Source organism: Hyla sarda, chromosome 11, assembly GCF_029499605.1.
Source record: "Hyla sarda isolate aHylSar1 chromosome 11, aHylSar1.hap1, whole genome shotgun sequence".
NCBI lineage: Eukaryota > Metazoa > Chordata > Amphibia > Anura > Hylidae > Hyla > Hyla sarda.
This window is the reverse complement of record NC_079199.1, coordinates 22288489-22295731: the sequence shown is the minus strand read 5'-3', so window position 1 is coordinate 22295731 and position 7243 is coordinate 22288489.

The following is a 7243-nucleotide window of genomic DNA, read 5'->3' as shown; positions in this document are numbered from 1 at the left end:
GGGTGCAGATGACACCTGTTTGCTGCCATTCCTGAGCGAGCTCTGCACTGGTGCTGATCCCTTCTCGTAGCTGAATTCTCTTTAGTAGACGGTTCTAGTCCTTGCTGGGATCTAAACATCCTCCAATGCTATCTTCTATCTTCAGCAGCTCCAGAGAGCACGTATGACTCTCCACTCTATAATCTATAATAATATAACAAAGACCCAGGGCCCCGTTCTGAAGATCTGACCACTGGGACCCCCCACAATCTCAAGCCTATCCATTATCCTTTGGATAGGAGATGCATTTTACCCCGGAATGCTCCTTTACAGACAGGGAAATAGTTTGGATCTACTAGCTTTATACTTTGCTTCATTTGGAGCTTACCAGAGAAGATTTAATCTTAAATTTAAAGGGGTACCTAGATATCTTATACCCTATCTTATTCCCTTACCCGCTGATGGGGACCCCTGTGATCTCCCTGCTGCACCCAGCGTTCGTTTAGAGCGTTGGGTGCAGCGCCAGAGGCTCGTGACTTCACGGCCACGCCCCCTCAATGCAAGTCTACGGGAGGGGGCATGATGGCCGCCACGCCCCCTCAAATAAACTTGCATTGAGGTGGCATGGCCGTGATGTCACCAGCGTGGCGTGGCTGTGACATTACGAGCCCCCTCCCCGCATTTCCAGTCATCAGGCATGAAGGAAAGTTCGCTCCGTGCACCGGATGTCTGGGGTGCTCCAGCCAAGATCGGATAGGGGATAAGATGTCTAGGGGCGGAGTACCCCTTTAACCTTAAACCTATTTTTCTATCTTTATATTTTTGTTTTTATTTATAGCTATATCTCTCCTGGTTTTTCTCTCCATTTCATTACACATATGCTGTCTGGATCAAACAACTCAGTACGATGGTCCCCTCAGGCAGGCAGTAGGTCCTACTAGAACCATAATTGATATCTAATGGGTGCTGATTTTATAATATATATACATATACACTAACCTGCTATTCTCCTTGTTTATGTTAGTTGGGTTTCTGTCATGATTTTTCCCCTTTTGCTATTTTGAATTTTACTATAGATTTATCAGTGTATCTAATTTTGTTATGTAATTATTCATTAGTATATATACTTCTACACTTTTCTCAGGACATGACATATTACAGATCTTTGGCGTTAATGCAATCCTTAATCTAATACATCAAAATTGTAAGGTGCCGTGGAATTTGTTGCTGCTTTATAAATATTATTATTGTTATGGAATATATCCCTCTGTACTCTGAGGACATCTTGTGGTGATTTCATATATTGCATGCTTAGTACTGTCAGTAAAGTCCACTGGTGGCAAACATATGACCTCTAGTGGCCATCATGTGCAATGTCAACCCTGTTGACAAATGTACAATATAAAGATGCTCCAATTATTTTGACCAGGTCAGCAATGAGAAATTTTGGGGCCCCTTACACAGCTCAAGGCCTGTTCCCCCTCTTGTGGTCCACGAGTCCGCCCACTTCAGATTGGTTGGTGGTGGTAGGAAATTTCCTCTCCCCTGTGGTAGAGGGTGTGATGCAGGGCAGATGGCATAAACCAGGGCGTGGTTTATTGTCAATACCACCCGAAGGTATACCGCTGGAACCTGGGCTGGGCACGGGGGCAATAATGACTCCGACACCAAGTTACGGACAACGGTAGCTTTACTGAGTGACAGGTGGAACAGTCTGTACAGCTTAGCCAGGCCCACGGAGGTGGCCATGCGGGTCACCTGGTGCTCTCTGGGTAACAAAACATATGACTTGAACATGTGACAACCTTTATCATGTGACTAACAATCATGTGACCATACCATAAGGTCCTTTACCCTTAATATATAACTGATACACATTATGGGGGAACACTGCAGGTGAGCCCTGAGGACGTACAGGGACTCAACCAGACAGGACTGTAGGAGCATATCCCGTACTGCCTAATGGAAATACACATTGAAGAAAGAGATGCACTGGGGTCTATAGATGTAGAATCACTCTACACGAGGATTCCCCACAATATTGGCATTTCAGCCATTGCAGAATTCTGCAATGCAGCAGGCAAATCTGAAGCTTACACCCAGTTTGTCATGGAGGGTCTACAACTAGTCCTCAACAATAATTTCTTTCAATTTGACGGAGTATGGTACAAACAGGAGACCGGCACAGCTATGGGGACGCCGGTCTCCTGTACATATGCCACTATTTTTCTTGCCATATTTGAAGCCTGCATGATTTTTTCTTACACCAACCCTTACCTTAGGTTTATCAAAATGTACAAGCGGTACGTTGATGACATTTTTATGGTATGGTCGGGGAGTCAAGTACTTTTCGAGCAATTGGTTGTACACTTGAAGAGGGGCAATACAATGAACATGACCTTCACTTCTTACTTCAGTATTCTTGAAATTGCCTTTTTAGACATGATCATCTCTATAAAAGACTCAGAACTTGATACTGCAGGATATAGGAAACCCTCAGCTCCCCTGATAAGCTTACATCACGATTCCTACCACCCTATTCATACGAAGAAGTCACTCCCATATAGCCAGTTTTTACGGCTCAAGAAGATCAACAGTGACGAGTCCTCATATTCACAACAAGCGGACCACCTCAAGTCCCATCTCATTAATAGAGGCTATCCAGCACATTGCCTGAACACAGCCCTCAATAAAACAAATGAAAGATTGAGAAAGGACCTGATTATAAAATCCAAGTCTACCTCACCTGCCCCCCCAAGACATTTTAACTTCTTCAAACACAGTGAACTTTTCTGGTGTGGGTGCAGATTTCAGAGTTTTCTTCTCCTGAGGCCTCCTCTCACCTCTTCACACACTTCTCCACACTGTCCTCTGAACTTCTCCTTACTAGACTGTACTGAACCAGCACTAGCACTACACTACACTGACCAACACCTCCCCCCTACTCTATATAGGGACAATGTTGGAGGGCTCCCATTAGGCCGTCAGGGTCACCTGGATAGTACATAATTTAACACAGGAGCGCACTGCAATATAACAAAATATATTATGGAGTAGTGGGCCCAGCAGAGTTAAAGCAGGGATGCCTGAGGCAAACGTTAGCCCACAGGACAACATCCTGTACTGGGACACCACAAAAAAGACTGCCTAACCAGGACAGGTTATTTAGTTTGGAGAAAAGACGTCTTAGGGGGCTCTGATCACAATGTATAAATATATGAATGACAGGACAGAGATCTTTCTAGTGATCTTTCTATACCTAGGCCGGTAACCATGACAAGGGGGCATCCTCTACGTCTAGAGGAAAGAAGGTTTCACCATCCTCACAGACAAAGATTCTTTACTGTAAGAGCAGTGAGACTATGGAACTCTCTGCCTCATGATGTTGTGATGTCTGACTCAATAAATAAGTTAAACCCTTTAAGGACCACGGGTTTTTCCATTTCTGCACTTTAGTTTTTTCCTCCTCACCTCCTAAAAATCAGAACGCTCTCAGACCTATATGAGGACTTGTTTTATGCGCTATCAATTTTACTTTGTAATGACATCAGTCATTTCACCACAAAATATATGGCGAAACCTAAAAAAAATTATTTGTGGGACAAAATTGAAAAAAAATTGTAATTTTTAACGGCTTCCATTTCTACTCAGTGCACTTTTTTTTTGTAAAAATGACACCTTTTATTTATTCTGTAGGTCCATACGGTTACAGGGATACCCAATTTATGTAGGTTTTATTTTATGACAAAAAAGAAATTCTAACTACATGCACCAAAATGAGTATGTTTAAAATTGTCATCTTCTGACCCCTATAACTTTTTTACATTTATGCATATATGAGGGTTTCTTTCTTTGCGCTGTGGTCTTTAGTTTTTATCGGTACCATTGTTTTGATGGGACCTTTTGATCGCTTTTTATAAACTTTTTTAGGGTATACAAAATTACCAAAAACACGTAATTTTGGACTTTGGAATTTGTTTTATGTATACGCCATTGACCGTGCGGTTTAATTAACGTTATATTTTTTATAGTTTGGACATTTATGCACGCGGAAATACCACATATGTTTATTTTTTATGTTTACATATTTTTTATTCGAAATCTGGGAAAAGGGGGTGATTTAAACTTTTAGTATGGTATGGGTTCATTCACATTTATAAAAAATGTTTTTACCTTTTTTACACCATTTTTTAGTCCCCTTAGGGAACTATCACATGCAATCTTCTTTGATCAGTGTTATCTGTGCTCGATTGCTCCAGCCTGCAGAGCCTGGCTGGAGCATCGTAGAAGAGATCGGACGGTGAGGAGGCAGGTAATGGCCCTCCTGCCGCCCTCTAAGCTGATCGGGACACTGCGGTTTCACTGCGCTGATCCCGATCAGCCAGACAGAGCTGCCTTTTTTCATTTTAGACGTGGCGATCAACTTTGATCGCTACGTCTACAGGGTTAATGCCGGGCATCACCGTGATTGGTGATGTCCGGCATTAGACACGGGTCCCGGCCGTTGATAGCTGCAGGGACCACCCCGCTATGATGCAGGGTCAGCTTGTGACCCGTGTCATAGCAGGGGAGCAGGCGCAGGGCGTACAGGTATGCCCTGCATCCTTAAGGTGTTAAGGGGGGGGGGGGTCTGGATGTTTTTCTAGAAAACAATAATATTAGAGGTTATGGATACTAGATTTATGGGGATAGAACATTGATCCAGGAATTATTCTGATGCCATATTGGAGTCTGGAAGGTATTCTTCCTCTTATGGGGCAATTGGCATCAGCCTCATGGGGTTTTTTGCCTTCCTCTGGGTCAACACAGTAGGATTTTAGGTTGAACTTGATGGACTCTTGTCTTTTTTTAACCTTATAAACTATGTAACTAAACTTTAAAATGTTACATAAAGTGGCAGAAGTGACAGAAGCTGAGTGTGGTAGTAATATTTCCTTTATTCTGCAGTCAGGGAGAGTCTTGGTAGTGGCCCCTTCACTACTTTAGACAAAGCTTCCCAGCCAGGGGCCTCCAGCTGTTGCAAAACTACAACTCCCAACATGCCTGGGTTAGGGGGTAGAGTTGAGACATCACCATCATCTATTGGCTAGGAGCGTTATCAGTGATTAGATTCTGCTCTCTTTACAGTTTGCAAATGCAATGCAACCCCCTGCCCACTGTAAGTGTATTCCTGTTATGTTATATTGACCTTCAGGATATGAAACTCACATTTACCGTCCAGCAAACCTTATAATACTTCCGCCACCCAACTAAGTTCAGCCTCGCTAGCTCACAGCTGATTCAGTACATGCTGCAGTTATTACTAGTGTTGCTCGAGAATATTCGCAATTCGAATTTTATTCGCGAATATCGCATATTTGCAAATTCGCGAATATAGCACTATATATTTGCAATTACGAATATTCGTATTTTTTATTTTTTTTTCTTCACAGTGATCATCCCTCTCTGTCTCCAGCTTGTGTGGTGTAAAGAAGGCTCTAATACTACTGTGTGAGACTGGCGTACTAATTTTCGCATATGCGAAATTTTCCCATATGCGAATTCGCAGGTGTGTAAAATTCGCATATACGAAAATATACATACAAAAATTCTCATATGGGAAAATTTGTATATGCGAAATTAGCATGTGCGAAGATTAATATAAGCGAAAATTAGCATATGCTAAAATTTGCATACGTGAAAATTCGCATATAGGAAGATTCGTATATGCAAAAATTTACATAGGCAGAAAAAATATAAAAACGCTAAAAATGAGCACATAGGAACATTCGCATATGCGAAATTTTACAGAGCACATAGGAACATTCGCATATGCGAAATTGTACATAGGCTTCGTACAAGCTGAAATTTGCATATACGAAAAAAAATGTATGGAAAATTCGCACGTACGGAAAATTTATCTATGGGAATATTCGCATATGGGAAAAAAAATTGTATGCGAAAATCTGATTATAGTATAGGCAAAAATTTGCATAGACAAAAAAATATATGGGAATGGCGCATATGGGAAAATTTATATATGCGAAAATTTACATAGGTGGTTTACAAGCGGAAATTCGCATATACGAAAATATACATACACAAAAAATCTCATATGGGAAAAATGTGTACATACGAAAATTAGCACATGCGAATATTAATATAAGCGAAAATTAGCGTATGCTAAAATTGGCATACGCGAAAATTCGCATATAGGAAACTTCGTATGTGCGAAAATTTACATAGGCAGTTTGATTCAAGCTGAAATTCGCATATGCGAACATATACATACACCAAAATTCGCGAAAATTTGTGCGCCAGTCTCACACAGTAGTATGGAAGCAGAGAGGGATGATCACTGATGTGTACTGTGAAGAAAAAAAAAAAAAAAAACGAATATTCGTAATTGCAAATATACAGTGCGATATTCGCGAATAAAATTCGAATTGCGAATATTCGCGAGCAACACTACAGAATATTGTACAGTGGTCCCTCAACATTCGATGGTAATCAGTTCCAAACGGACCATCGTTTGTTGAAACCATCGCATGTTGAGGGATCCGTGCAATGTAAAGTATAGGACAGTGGTCTACAACCTGCGGACCTCCAGATGTTGCAAAACTACAACGGTGACTCCGGTCGGCTCATTTTTGACCCGTATGCGGTTTCCTGACCGGACCTAAAACCGTAGTATACTACGGTTTTAGGTCCGGTCACAAAACTGGATACGGGTCAAAAATGAGCCGACCGGAGTCACCGTTTGACTCCGGTCGGCTCATTAAAGTGAATTGAGTTCAGCGCTGGTCCGGCTGGGGTATGGGAGAGCCCGGTTTGCCCCTCCCCCAGCCGGATCCTGCACCCGTAATGTAAAAACGAGATGTGAATGCATCCTAAGCTAGGCAAATTGGTGGTCTATGGAAATATACAATGAATATGAATACATGGTAAACTAATGGGCAAACAGATACAGAGGCCCTATAAAGGACAAGTGCTCAGTAAGAACACAGCAAAACCAGGACAATGGAATGTAACAAAAGATACCAACCAAACCACAGTTAAAGCGCAACTGTCATGAAATTTTGGTGCAATAACCTGCACACAGCGTGGTGGGTATAGCGATGTTTTTACCTGATATTTGCAGGCTTTCATGACTGCAAAAAAGCCTTTTATTCAAAGCCACTGACGGTCGGATAGGAGTGGCGCGAGGTACGCGATGCCCCGCCGCCGCCACCCCCACGCCTACCCAGTATGTCAGCGCTGGGACCGCTGTGTGATTGACACACAG